At 38.1% G+C, this 15,434-nt stretch overlaps 1 long non-coding RNA gene across 1 annotated transcript in view; it reads right to left on the bottom strand.

Annotated features, from left to right (window-relative positions):
• LOC124876297 overlaps positions 1-15,004 on the bottom strand; it is a 113,674-nt gene extending 98,670 nt beyond the window's left edge. Inside the window, exon 1 of the long non-coding RNA XR_007040269.1 lies at positions 14,848-15,004. This is a non-coding gene — a long non-coding RNA (uncharacterized LOC124876297). The remainder of the gene's footprint in view (positions 1-14,847) is intronic.
• Positions 15,005-15,434: the final 430 nt, after the last annotated feature.

Genomic DNA, 15,434 nt, shown 5'->3' on the forward strand with positions numbered 1-15,434 from the left:
TTGACCATGACATGTCATTTAAATCCCATATTAAACAGGTTTCTAGGGTTTCCTTCTTTCATCTCCAGAACATTGGCAAAATTAGAAATATCCTATCCAGGAGTGACGCTGAAAAACTAGTCCATGCATTTGTTACTTCAAGGTTGGACTATTGTAATTCGCTACCATCAGGATATTCACAAAATGCAGTTAAAAGTCTTCAGCTGATTCAAAATGCTGCAGCAAGAGTTCTGATGAAAATTAAAAAGGGAGATCATATTTCCCCTACTTTAGCTTCCCTTCATTGGCTCCTTGTTAAATCCAGAATAGAATTTAAAATTCTCCTCCTCACATATAAAGCCCTTAATGATCTAGCTCCATCATACATCAGAGATCTGATTGTTCCATATGTTCCTAACAGAGCACTTCGTTCTCAGACTGCAGGTTTACTGGTGGTTCCTAGAGTCTCTAGAAGTAGAATGGGAGGCAGATCCTTTAGTTATCAGGCTCCTCTCCTGTGGAACCAACTCCCAGCTTTACTTTTAAGGCTAGGCTTAAAACTTTCCTTTTTGATAAAGCTTATAGTTAGAGTGGCTTAGGTTATCCTGAGCTATCTTTCTTATTTTTACCTCTGTCTTCTTCCCTCCATGTTGGATGGAGTAAGGGGGAGTCAGGTTTAGCCTAAACCGGCTCAGTTATGGTTGAGGTGCAAACACACCCTCCATTTCTGCTACCTGTATGACCCCTTCTCTTTTCCAATGGTTATAATCAGTCTGACAGAGAGAGGTATCCCGATCGTTGTGGTTTTTAGTATAACAATGGCCATCAGTGGGCTCTAGATGGATAAACTGTCTACTTTTAAGGCTAGGCTTAAAACTTTCCTTTTTGATAAAGCTTATAGTTAGAGTGGCTTAGGTTATCCTGAGCTATCTCTGTAGTTATGCTGCTATAGGCTTAGGCTGCTGGAGGACATAATGACCACTTTCACCCTCTTCGCTACGTTCTCACACTACTCTCCAATTTTGCATTATTTGCTGTTATTTCAGCTTTTAACCTTGTTCTCTCTTTTCTCTTCCTAGAAGCTACACCTGGCCTGGCTCTGTGTCTGCCTGTGACACCTTTCTGGAGAGGGGCATCGTCCAAGCTTCTGCTGGCAACAGCTTAATGCTCACCCTCTACCGATGATCCACATGGCCCTGTCTTTCAGCGTTTAACCCTTTCTCTCTCCTAGACATGGCAATTGACTGAGCTTCTACTGTGACTAACTCTATGTGCTCTCTTTCACACTAACCTTGAAAACTGGCTCAGAGTTTATCTGTTCTTTCTTTCAAGGTGAAACGACTAAAGGAGCTACATCCAGTAACATTCACTTTTCCTTCCCATAGAAAGGACTCCTGGATCAGTGCTTCTTTGTTCTCTTTGTGTCTCTGCTTTGTTCTTTCAAACCCCCAGTCGGTCGTGGCAGATGGCCGCTCATACTGAGCCTGGTTCTGCTGGAGGTTTCTTCCTGTTAAAAGGGAGTTTTTCCTCTCCACTGTCGCTACATGCATGCTCAGTATGAGGGATTGCTGCAAAGTCAACGCCAGTGACTGTCCACTGTCTCTACTTGCTCATCCTGGAGGAGGGAATGCTGCAAGTCTCTGACTTGATGCAATCTGCTGGGTCTCCTTAGACAGAAAAACTTTTTATCCAATTTTAATAAATAACTGAATCAGACTGCACTGTTCAATGGTTAGGATTAATTGGAATGTATGTACCTGACTGTTGTGAAGTGCCTTGAGACGACATGTGTTATGAATTGACGCTATATAAATAAACTGAATTGAATTGAACTGAATTGAATTGAACTGAACAACTATCCCTATCCCTGATAAACATAGAGTTGAGGGGCCAGGATGAAATGGGTTTCAACTTAGAATTCACAGAGGATTATTACTTGAAATGCAAAGTCACTGCTGCAGAGCCAGCAAATCACAGTCAATTAGGAACCCTTTAAACTTACAAGTCAAGCATCACTTGTGCTGTCCATAAAGAGTTTTATGAATAGAAGCAGTCACAGTGGTTACATTTACCAAAAATGTTGCTCAAGACAAAAAAAAAAAGAAGCGTTTTCAGCTTTTCTGTGATACAAAAGAAAGGGTAGTAAAGGTTCAGCGGGTTGCATGTTTGAACCAATTCCATCATTTCATCAGAATCACACTTTTAGCTTATTCTGGGAAATAAACAGTTCAGGCCCGTTTTCCAAATTTTTTGTGTCAGTTTTCTGTTTTCTGCTAACGAATTGTCACTAATATGTACTGGAATGCCATGTGAACGGACAGTTTGATTGGCCACGACGAACTTAATGATGTATACCAAATGTGGGGGGACAGCTTCTAAGCAAATATTTTTGTAGACAAACATAGCTGTTGACAACATTTTCCACCCAGTTTACCATTTCTGTCAGGCTGAAAATCTAAAATTAAGGACAAATTTATTTTGCCTAGGTAACGCATCCGTTAACAACTCAAGTCATATTAGCATTTAGCTGCAATTGGTCCGATTGTGAGAGCACATTATTAAAAGATGGCACTTAGCGAGTGGAAGATAATAATTAAAAGAAAAACAGAATTCTTGCATGTACGCATTTGGAGGAAACAAATCTGTGCAGCTTAGTTTCTTTCACCCAATTAAAGAAAACATCACATGTGATCTATTTAATACAAATGCATCCAGTTATTTTATGAGAAATTTGTTGTGTTGTGCACAAAGCAGTGTTTTTAGGTTAATTTGTGCCACTGTGTCTTCCTGTGAGCAGACCACAGTCATCTTTAAATGGCTTCATTTAAAATGCAATTTGATTATCTGCCAAATTGCCACGTCTTTCCTGCAGCAGCTTGGGGACGGGGGTAAAAATTTTAATTAGCATTTGTGCATAAAAGAGAAGTCTTTGTAGCTATGCATTTGAACATGGCATCCCAAAATGACCAACACTTTCAAAGAGTCATCACCCAAATGATTTCAAACTAATAGATCCAAAGGGAGAAGATCAGTCCTAGCACCGAATGGGTGGGAGAATCACAGAGGTCTTCAGTGTTGCAATGAAAAAAAGGACCCACAGGACATGGTATGTTTAAATAATCCAAAACTTTTCTTTAATCATAGTTTAGAAAATTGGCTGGGACCTTCAACGGGAGACAGCTGCTCTGCCCCAGAGCCATTTAATGAGATTCACTGAGGGTCTCCCCTAAAATATTTACGCTGTCCCATGGCCCTGCAATATTGTCTTAGAATGGGGAGATAAGAGCCAAGGAGGTGTGTTGAAGTTCTCCTAATCAATTTACTAATTACTGAAGCAGCAATAGGAGAGAGGAGAAAGTCCCTTCTGGCAAGCTGTATTCTAATAAATGCTGAAAAATTTATTTACTCTCTTAGCCAAGAGGAATTGTGAAGTGGGATTACAGCATAGAGCTGATTGAGACAGAGCAGTGATGTGGTTAAGGTCGCAGTTAAAGGAGCAAGGAGAGGTCTCCAAACATACAAGGATCTCTCAGGACCTCCACCTTTGCATCTGCTCAGGGAACAAAGATAGCAAGCTCTTACAGACTTGGCATGAAAAGACCTGACTGCTACGGCTTACACATCAACAAATATTCATGAGACTTGTGGCTTTTGCATAATAAAACAGGTCAAAGTGAGAGTTTTAGTATCCAGCACACAGCCGTGATCCTAAAACCAAAACAAAAAATATGATTATAATGTGTGGTTCTTCAAATTGTTTTATCGTATGAGCAGAGGGCAGGAGGTCTAGACATTACACCAGACGTTAGGGTTGGGAGTATGAAGTCACCTCTGGGGCCTCTGGCACAGGCTGACCTCCTTTTCACAACCTCTAAGACTGAGGGCCACCCTGAACCTGTCACAGGACAAAGCCCACATCTACCCTGGGGTTGAGGGCAAAAGTCGCTCCACCTTTTCACTGCCACATTATCTGTAAAAGCCTTCCATCTTCAAGGTGTGCAGCCAATAGCATGCTGCAAGGATTGAGGCCGATCAAAGAGCAGCATGAACTTAGTGTTCACAGGGCATCACCATCAGCTAATCACATGATGCAACAGCAAAAACAGCAGGACCCTTCAAAATTTTGCCTTCATAACATCTGGAGATGACAAGTTTTTCAAAGTTACGGTGTCAAAACCACAAAAACTCTAAATAGATTTTACTATAAATTACTGGATTCTCTTCGGCTGTACAGACCATAGAGGGCCACAGTGCCCCTCTTTCCCAACTGTTGATGAATGTTGCTAGTTGACTAGCTTAAAAATGTCTGTCGTACTTTCCCTGGATTATAGAAAGACAGAAATTGTTTTGTAGCACGAAACATGGATGTTCACGACATGGAAACTAAAGAGCGCCACCCATTAAGCGTATTAAGGTAGTGCCGTTTTAAAACAACAACTACCTAAGAGTGGCATGTCTGTTCAGCAACAGACTGCAGGCCTGTTACTGAAGCAGATAGCCAAGCCAAATATACCAGCATGTTAAACTCCCAGACTTACTAAACTATATTCTGCACAGTAAGCATTTTTACTTAAAATGACTCTTACCAAGTATTTTTTTCAACATTTTGGTTTAAATATGCATCTAAATCAAAAATGCTATGCATTTATTTTATAGGTGATTAGCAACCAATTAAAATAAAACTTTTTGCAGCAGTCGACATACAGTAATTGATGCTTTTATGTTTAAAAAAAAAGCAACTAGATTATATTAAACATTTGTGTTTTTAGATTTTTTAGTAAACATTGCAAAACCCTGGTATTTTTTAGCAGTATAAGATCCCGGGGATGGATATCTTATAAAATAAAATACTGCAATATTTCTAATTAAAGCAAAGCCTTTTTTGCAAAGCTCTAACTATTCGATGTGAGCACGTGGCTCATACATCTAAGTTTTCTTTATGCACCTTGGATATGAAGCAGAATGGTTAAAGTTTGGCACCCTGTGGTAGTTATATATAAGACCTTCGGGTTGTTTTGACAGGGGTCTGGCAGACTTGGTTACAAAAGCACTAAAGAAGCCCCCAGCAATTTCAAATCATTTATGTCACAGCATTTTTGGTTATTTGCAGGAAAAATTGAGAAAGTTACAAAAACTAGGCAGACGACACAAAGGATTTGTTAGCAGCCTGAGAAAACAGCAACCTGCTAACCAACAAGACTAAAATTAGCACATTCTTTGGAGTCTCCTATCATTGCCTAATGAAAGGGCTATTTCAGTTTTTTAATGAGTCTGGACTGAAGATGAATCTCTAGCTTAAAATCTGAAATATCAAATCAAAACTGGACAATCCTGCACTGAACAGGGATTTTTTTAAAAGGAGAGTTTTCAATGTTTTTTAGCATTAGGACTGCCTTAGTATTAGACATTATTAGTATTAGAATGGACTAATAAATTCTGGACTGAACTGTCCTACAGTAATTACAAACTCATAAAAAAAGTTTCTGATATGTTTAAAAATGCGGATCTTTATTTTTCTCAATGGGCCCACACCTATAACTCACACAGTTTTCCCTCAATAAAACATAAAAAGTCAGAAATACGTATTTGTAGTTTCCATGTTTCCTTAGTGAGCTTGTTTCCTTTAATCCCACAGTCTCTCTGGTGCGACCATGAACACGGATCTAAGCGCATTTTCCTCTGGGAATTGCGGCAAAAACAAAAACACAAAAAAATCTGTTGCTGTGACAATTTGTTCCCTCTCACCTCAACGCACGCCAGTCACAATGGACCGGTGTGTGTGGGATTTGTGTTCACATCACCATGGCGATGGCTCTCTTGTCTTCCAAGGCTCCCCGGAGGGCCGAGGATGGTTGGTGATGGGGTGGAGGGGTCGGTTGCAAACGTTGCTGCAACCAAATTTAAGTCAAATGGTAAGAATCATGAATAAGACTTGTTTCTATTGATCACTGTTCTTTGTAGCTTGAAAGAAGAAGCAGGGCTAAGAGTGTAAAACACATAATAGAACTCAATATAAGGCTGAGAAACTGACAGCAGAGTATTCAACTGTCTTTGATATGTTGCAAGAAAAACTTTTTGCCGCCTTTAACAGTGGGAAAAATGGAACAAAGTTTTTTGGAGCATGTTTACATGACATAAATATACAAACATGGTATTAAACAGAGCAAGACAAAAGGTACACTCATTGTACATCATTGAATGACTGAAGTTTCTTTTCTGACTGGTGTCCCACTTGAGCAAAAAAGAAAGGCCCACACACTCAAAAACATTTCTACAGTTAGTGTTTGGCAAAATCTCAACTTGTCTGTCAGGTTTACCCAATTTTCAGTGAGAATTAAACAAAAAAATATATATTTCAGCAAAGGAACACAACTCTATTAAACGCTCTGACTTTTTATATCTTTCACTCTCTCTGACCAGAACTTTGCATAAACCATTAATTAAGACATTAGGCTGAAATCATATCTTATCCTGCAGATGATGCCTTGCTATGTTGGTATGATCAAAACAGTGTTTGTATTGCCCGTGGATGCATGCCAAAGGGTTTCTTGTTTTAAATCAACCACCATTCTTCTAGTTTAGAGCTCAGCAAGCGAAAGAAATTAACGCATTGTGGGTTTCTCTCCTGAGAATATTACTAGACCTTGAATTAGACTTCTTCTTGTATACAGTTAGATTTAATGTTATCTAATCTTTTAAAATTCTCCTTCCCTATATACCTAAACTAGAGGGTTTGAAAAAATAACAGATTCAGTTTTGGAACACAACTTTCTTTGTGATCAGCACCTGATGCCCTTACATGAGGTAATGTCTGTAAGCTTTTCTATTTATGACTAAGAAGCGAGGATTGATGGACTGAGCAGAGGTTCTATCATCATCACAATATCATGGAGCACAATATTAACATCAGAAAAAGCTGCATGTAAGGCAATAACTATTTATACAATGCAAAGCTTTTATTTTCAACATGCCCCTAACATATTGAGTGATTCTGGTTTTTTAAAAAGAATGAAAGAGGGCATTAAGATGTTCTGGTAAATTCATTAAGAAAACTGCGTTGCCATGTTGCCAAGTTGTTTCATTGCCAAAATATCAGCTGTAGGCAGATGCAAGGATTTCAATAAAACCATGTTGCTGGAATGGAACTCTAACCAACATGTTACCTGGGGTCAGTATTTGCAATAAACTGCAGAAAGCAGAAAGACATTAGCACTGTTTATTTAGGCATTTGTTAATTTAGCTCAAGTGATATTGTCATTGTGACACTCACCAAAGTTACTGCTATCACACCTTTTCCTATTATTATGCAATGTTATGAAGTAAGATATATTTTATGGTTCTACAACAATTTCCCGGTTCAAAAAACACACAGAAGAGGTACATAGAATATAGTTTTGTTTAAGTTTTTGTGGCTAGAAGCCATTATAACACAAAAATGTGTCTTTAATATTGTTTTTTTTCTTTGCATCCTGTTCAGGGATATTGTATTTTTTTCCATCGAAATCCATTCATCCATTCTTGTCTATACCTGCTTATCCTTGCAGGGTCATGGGGGGGGCTGGTGCCTAATATCATTAAGTAATAGTAATATAATCTACAGCGGTCACTGGGCAGGTTGCAAGTCCATCACAGGGGTCCAAAAAAAATATTCTTTTATCCTTCTTTGGGGTCTTTTGTGGATTTTTAAGTAATTGTTCACATTACTTCAGATAATTTTTAACAATCGGGAAAGTCGTTTACATCCAGGAGTTTTCTTAAGCTCAACAAATTTATGGAATGACATAAAATCCATGACAGGTTTAGGAGGTTTAGAACAACATAGGGCACAGAAACTGGATAATAAAAAAGTAAGTTTAAAGCCTGTTTCCCTTTTAATTCAAATGGGCACTGTAAGGTCTTTAACAGAAAACATGGAATATTTCAAAACTCTCCAGCAACACATTGGAAATACAGGAAAAGTAGGATGTTTTGATTCCAGAAGAATATTCGACATTCAAACATCTCTCCATCCAGAATACCAAATGGGCAAACAAAGGCTGCAGACAAAGCAGCATAAGAGTAAAGAAAGAATGACTGCAAGGAGCACTGAAAATAAATGTGGAGCATCCCGGAGATGTATCAGTATTATTAACATATCTACCAAGAGGCTTTGCAGTTTTTGTTGTGATTGCTCCGATTTACATAACCAACTCAGTTGATTCCAGGTCATCTACAGTTATGTTAAAACGAAAGTACACCCTCTATAAATTCTACAATTTTCATGACAGTCCAATCCAGTAAAACTGCTGGATAGTTAAAAATGACTTTAATTAAGATGACAAAAAAAAAAAACAAACACGATCAAATAATTTATTCTTTCCTGTTTTGTTTTCAGCAGGATAAAAATCACCAAACCTTTTGAACTTAAACCTCAATAATCTTGATATAATTTATTAATCTCGGTAAACCGTTTCAAACAAATAGTCAAAATATAACTCTTTTATTTACAAGCCCAAAGCAAAAGACAAATATTTTGGGCTAACTAAGGTATTTTATTGGATGTCACAGATGACTCAATACCACTGGTGGACGTTCACTCAGGGTATTTGTTCAAAATTGCCCAAACTTGTTCAGATTGTTTTAGGACAGAACTTTATGGATGCAAACAAACCAACTGGCACTGAGAGTGAGCCTGTGCAGTGAGGATTTTCATCGTCTGTTCGGTCAAAGCTGTTTTTAATGTGCTCTGTTGTCAACAACTTTTGGGATTGTGTTCAAACTGGCCTGGAGGGTATGCCAAATTATTTAGTTTTAACCCTACATTTCAAGGTGGCCATATGATTTTACATTACCACCTACAACAATATTATCTGCTGCTGGCTGACTGTGTTTTAGTATACAGCTGAATATTTCAGACAAGGAATGCCTGTTATTTATTTGTAAAACCATGTAGCAAGAGGTTATCTATTTGTACTTGATAAAGGGTATTTCATTCACCAGATTTCTGTATTCAAGCACGTTTGTATTTACATGAATTTTTGTAGCTGTGTATTTTTAAACAGGGAAAGGCTGATATTCTTGTTGTTTCTTATTTATCCATTGGCACAAAGCTTTTTCTGTCGTCTGTATGCATACTGTATATGCTGAACTAGTGTCAATCACATACCAATCGCCGCATATGGACCACAAAGAGTGTTTAGTATCTGGCCCAGGGACACTTCATCTCGTAGCATGAATCTTTTAACTGCAGCCATTGAAGGTTCCTACATAATTACAGCCCATAAGTAGAAGTAAATAAGACATTATATATGTGTGAATGGGAAAAAAAACTAGTAATTTACCCACATTTGTACAAATTATCTGTTTGTTTTGTATGTCGGTGTTTTGTATGGAAATACTGGAACACAATATTATTGACACAGCCCAGTCCAAAGAGACTCTCCTTTTCCAACTGTGCAGGACATAAAATCAAAGCTAAATGGACAATCATACAATTTACAGAGAGAAGGTGTGGGATTATAATGATCCAGTTATGTTTAGCCTTTTTAATAATAGTTGCAATGAAAACATATTATTCTGGAGCTATTTGATCAAAGAAAATACAATCCCAATCTATTTATGTAGGTATGCACTATGAAATCGGCTGGTGATAAGAAATCTCAGGTAAAGGTGTATATTCTTTAGGAATGCACAGTCAACTCAAAAACTGTTAGTCATGCTAACCTCACTAATAATAGAAGATGGTACACTTCGCCTCTGCTTCTCATATTAATACGTAATGACCGGTTACAGCAGAAATAAATATTTTCAAAGCTGTTCTTACATCTTCTTATATTAAATATTTTAAAGAGAAATTGAATGAGCTAAAATCAGTACTGTCTGGTTTCGAAATTCGAAAATATTCTGATTGATGCGTCTGTATTTTTTTGTTTTCAATTCAGTGCTAAACGTTTGTATGCAGGACACCACTTTCAGCTAACTTTACTAAACATTATAATAAAATGATAAAATTGCAAAAGTCTACCCCCACAACTAAAAACATTTTCTGAAGCACATAGCTCTGAAGTTGCATTCTCCATCAGACATTTATACAATTATGCACTCACTTATACTAACTTTAATGATAACAAGCCCTTTTAACAAATATGACAGAAATTGAAGGGTTCATCGATGAAGTCCACCCTTGATCACTACAAGACTAACAGGCTTCCCCACGATTCTTTTGGTTAACAAATAGAAATACTTTTAATATTAATAACATTGCTCCTAGACACCACTGGATTGTAAACTTAGTGCAGTATATAAATACTCCATTGGATTTCCATTAAAGCAACATGGCTGAACAACCACTACAAGTAACTGGCAATTTGTTAAATGACTTAATTGGTCACCAGTTTATTGAATTCATTTAAAGGCTTGCTTCTGGACTACTCCCAAAAATCACTGAGCCAGACATACACTGCAGTCAACAGTTAGTCTGAGTGTAAATATTTTTATTTAACAGACATATTTTTCAGCTTTTTAGTTCTTCACGCGAATTACTACATATTGCGACCAGTCTAATGGCCAAATATTGCTGTTTTTCACTCATATGCAGATCTGTTTGCTCATTAAATGCCAGGTGGCAGAAGCAGTGAAAAGCTACAAGCTGGGGTAAAGGGCTCCTAACCTTTACACATCGTCTAAACATCCCCACTTTCTCCTTGAAAATCTATCCTTAACAGCGCTCCTGTCCTGTCCCAAAGTGGCCAGCTGGAAACGGTACTTGCACATTGACGTCCCTACTAACCTTGGCCGGTGTAAAGATTACCATGCATTTAATCTCAACGCTTCTTCTTTCCTTAAGGCTTATTAAGAATGATAATGAGCTCTGAAAGGGGCAGCTTGTTTCTTTCTTAAGTCCTTAAAAGCTCTTCTTTATTGTTCCTCACTTGTCTCATTCCTCTGTGTTCCAACTGTCCCTTTCCTCTGTTTGTCTCTTCCTTCATAGTATTGAGGGGACCCAGGACAAATTACCAAAAGGGCCATTTTCATCTGTGAACTGCAGGATTTAATCGATACTTATTTCATGCCTTCAAATGTTGTCTGTGTGATTTGTTTATTTTGCTTTGGAATATTCGTTGAGTCGAAGCGTGGAGGGGGCGGGGGGACAATGTAAGGGATGCAATTCACCTTGAACCTCCATTATATTGGATTTCTCTACTGGCTGATCAAGCATGCAAAAATGACATTTCCTCAGCACTAAAATCAAAACAATAATGATGATTAAAAAAACATGTGCCTTATTTGTGCTGGTATAACCGTACGTGTTGAGGGCTGTATATTTTTACTGGGAAAACACTATGGGTTGAGGCAGTGGAAATTTGTATACAAAATCATTACACTGAGGGCAATTGATAAAGCTTATGTGCTGGGGAAACAAAAATAATGACTCCTGAAGCCTGTCAAATGCCGCTGGGGATTACTGATGCTTATTTGACATCAAAGACCGGAGGTCCACAGCCAAGGTCAAACAGAAGAGAAATACACAAGGGCTTAATTCTACACACCCCCTGACAGATGCAGATGGGTACTTAAGAGACATGAGGCATTTAACTGACTTATAGGGCTCCGAGCAATAGGAATGTTGGATCGTACGCCGATTAAACGGCAAGGTCCTAACCCAGTTTAGCTACCACCACAGGCAGCAACAGAAGTCTGTTTAAGAGACAGATGACCTTAAAGTCACAGGATTGGATCAGATCTTCTTCCAATAGGTGAATGCATCATACCCAACTGACCGTCGGGTCATGGGAACAACACCATTCTTCAGTATAGGTGCTGCCCTGAAGGGGGAAGACTCAAGGTTAGCTGTTTTCAGTTTCAGTGAAGTGTTTAAGATGGAAGTCAGACATATATCAGAGATGCAAGAAGCTAAAAAAAAAAGGGAAGCTGTGTTTTCAATGATATGTGGTTCATTCAGGCTGCTAGAAAGAGCGAAAACACGACTTTCAGCAGATGAGCTCTAACCTCAAACGTGTATTTTTCTAGGTCACCTGCCCTTTTTTAAGTTGACTCTGATTTAAAGGTGGTCATCACACACTGTTCACTTTTTACTGTATTTAGGGTTTTCCTTTTAGTGATGCTTATCGGTTAGTGATATTTCTTTTTAGTAAAGAGAAGCAAGCATTATGATTGCATGGTGTTGACCTGTGTTTTTTCTGTGTGTATGACACTAAATTTCCTGTATAGATAACAGCAAGGCTGACACCAGAGTTGCTCTGCTTTATCTTTTTAAGCTTTCAACCATGTCGGTTTCAAAACATCTTGGATTTCTAATCAGTGTTTTAGACATCTCAGAGTTAGGTGAAAATATTTTACACATACAGAGACTGATGCTTGACCAATGCTTACACCCCTAACTGTGCTAATTACTTAAAAACAATGTAGAAAACGGTTGTTTTTGCTCTCTCATACACAGTGTAATGCTGAATCTGCTCTTAATATAAATAATTACTTACTGCATGGAACAGGAAGCCCTGAAAAAAAGTTGGGAATGGTGTCGTCATATCTTCCCATTTTATAGTTTTCAAAGAGAAACCAGAATTGGCTAAAATTCAAATTGGCAGGTCAAATTTTTGAAACAGCAGATTATTCAAAATAGGCCACAAAATTCTGATCTGTTCATCTCTGGATCAAATTCAGACTTATGAACCCTTAAAGAGTTGATTGTACAGGCTTTGGCTTACTTACTTCTTATGAAATATACTCCACTTTACTCTTACATACACTGACAAGGAAACACTGAAAGGAGGAGGCAGAGGGAGAAGTAGGGAATGGAGGGCAGCATGCTTGACAGATGGATACTGCAGTGTCTCATCAGAGCTGAAGAGAGATGAGAACCTGTACCATCGGGCTGACAGTGAAGGCTGGCTTGTGCCCAGCTAGAAATGGACCTTTAGACAGCAGACACGTGCCATCACGTTAAGAGTTACACTGAAGAAAAACACTGTGACAAAAAACTGGAAACTCCTCTAAACTTGATCGCTTTACAGCTCCATTTGAGCACAGCACATAAAAATACCCCTTCCGATGCATTGAGCAGCACTACTGTCCCCTGTCGGGGTCACCTGCTGTTGAGTACTATATTTTGGTGACCTCAAAAAATAAAAGACATCACCGGAGCAAACTTACCTTAAGACTTGCTAATGGTTTCTATTCAAAAAACACAGAAAATGCAAGCTGATTTCATGTCTAAACATGTGTTTTTTTTAAGCGTGCCTTTGTAAGTGCCAAGTGTGTGCTTGCTTTGCATGCATGAATACATCTGCAACAGTTAGGCTGAACAGCTGCTGCATCGCAAGGATACAATGAAAAAAATACTTCAAAAGCGCACAGTGCCCGCATAAATGCATATTTTTAACATGAGAAAAATATCAGTTTTCCACTGATTTGTAAGACAAACAAAAATTTATCTCAGCATGAAATGGACATCAGAAGCTGAAAAGCAGCAAAAAAACTTTTCTGTTTACCTTTTGTTGTACTAGCAGTGGGATTTTTAATATAAAAGATGGCTTTCCATCTTCCTCCCATGATCTGCTTAAACCAAAGACAAGAGGGAAAGCGAAAAGGGGTAATTAATTACTTTTGTGAGCTATTGCACAGGAGAGACAATAAACCTGCCTGGTCGCCATGGATATGACATATTTGCTCTGAAAACAACACAATAATTAGCAAAGGGGAAAGATCCGGTGAGAATATGAGAAATTGTGGCTTAAAGTGCCAGTGATCTATTCCTTTCCTCATCCTTATCCCTGAGAATAATAATAATAATAATAAAAACACAAGAGAGCATACAGAAGGAATTTATAAATGTACAAGAGAACAAATGTTGACCTCTTTACAGACACATGTTATATTAAATTTCATATCATAAAGGTCTTTGGTAGAGATCTGAATTAAGCAAACATGCTCAGTGCTTTTGTAGACTGTTCTTCCTTCAGTAGATGGAAGTCAGAAAAGCTGTCTGTCACTGGGGCTGGAGCTCTACTGGAAATTGTGTTTAGTGTGAGAAATGAATGAGCAGTTTTATACAACATTTTGGGTAAAACATAAAATTATTGATTGGTTTTGATATATTGTATTTTATTAAATGTATCAAACTTAACTGCACACAATGCAGATCAGAAAAACAACACTTTTATCACCCTAACTTCCTCTATTCAGGGTTTGAAAATTGATTACATTTTTAGCAGTTCCTCTATTTACAATAAATGACACTCTGCTAGTCAATACTACCTGTTTGGAGAAAACCAAAAGAGTTTCGACTAAAACTGTGACTTTCAGCGCACCAATAAAAGTCTACTGTTTGTTTCTTTTGTTTCTTATTTTATTAATTTTCCGTTTTTGAGCAGTGTAAGACACAAGCAACAATATGCAGAGTAGCAAATAAGACGCAGCATGTGTGTTTTATTTCTACTTTGTCTTAGATTTAGATTTCAAAGAGGAGGAGCGTAAAAAGTTGGCTGCTTTTGTTTTCAGCTGTAAAACGGGGAAGTTCTCTAGTTTCCATCTGTTCTCTAAGGGCTCTGATTTTCCTCTTCAGGTCAAATATTAAAGTTTATTCGTGCGGTTGTATTTCCAGCCGTACAATAGGTTTACCTAGGCTGGAAGAGTCGCTCCAGCTGGAAGAGGCTGCTGCAGCGGTCGGCGCTGCCGCTCTACCGAGACACTGACCGGGTTTGCCGACTAGTCCTACAACCCTAAAATGTCACACACTACTTCGTATGTCTTTATGTCCCTGTCACGGCTGGACACAGACACACTTTGATGTCATTTCATGCCGAATATTGTGTTTGGAAATGAAATGAGCATGGAGACTAGTTGAGAGGAAAAGAGAAACTCTCTTACCTGAGCTACTTCGCTGACTTCCAGTTGAAGAGACGTGTGTGGTTACGGTGTTCGGTTCTTGGGTGTTCATTAAAAAAAGGAAAAAGTTCCCACATATTTTTCAGTTTTTAAAAGGTTTTTATTGTAGCATTTTCTAATTTCTTACGGGGCAAGTCGCCCGGAAGATCTGCCCTGGAGACCGGCTTCAAGTGGGAAGAGGAGTCCTTTAATTGAATTAGTCGGTGTTCTTGGTGTTGCTCGGAAAACCTGAACTGGAGTATGAAGATGTTCTTCCACTTGGCTTTATAACTCATGAAAGGCATTTTCTTCTAAAAAATTATTTGATTCACTTACTATTAATGTTTGTTTTTAGATTTTTTTATCACAAAATGCTTGAGAAACAGGCAATAAGTTTAGTTCACTAGAATTATATTTTTCCCTATAATAAAGTTAAAATGTTATCTTAAACCTAAATCTGCCAGGGGTATGAATAATGTTGGACTATATATAAAACTGGGACCAAAATACCAGCAGCAGACTTAGGTTTAAAGTAATATTTCAATTATAATTGTCTGACAGAAGGCAATATTATGGTCTAGCAATGGCCT

Source organism: Girardinichthys multiradiatus, chromosome 1, assembly GCF_021462225.1.
Source record: "Girardinichthys multiradiatus isolate DD_20200921_A chromosome 1, DD_fGirMul_XY1, whole genome shotgun sequence".
In the NCBI taxonomy this organism is placed as follows: domain Eukaryota; kingdom Metazoa; phylum Chordata; class Actinopteri; order Cyprinodontiformes; family Goodeidae; genus Girardinichthys; species Girardinichthys multiradiatus.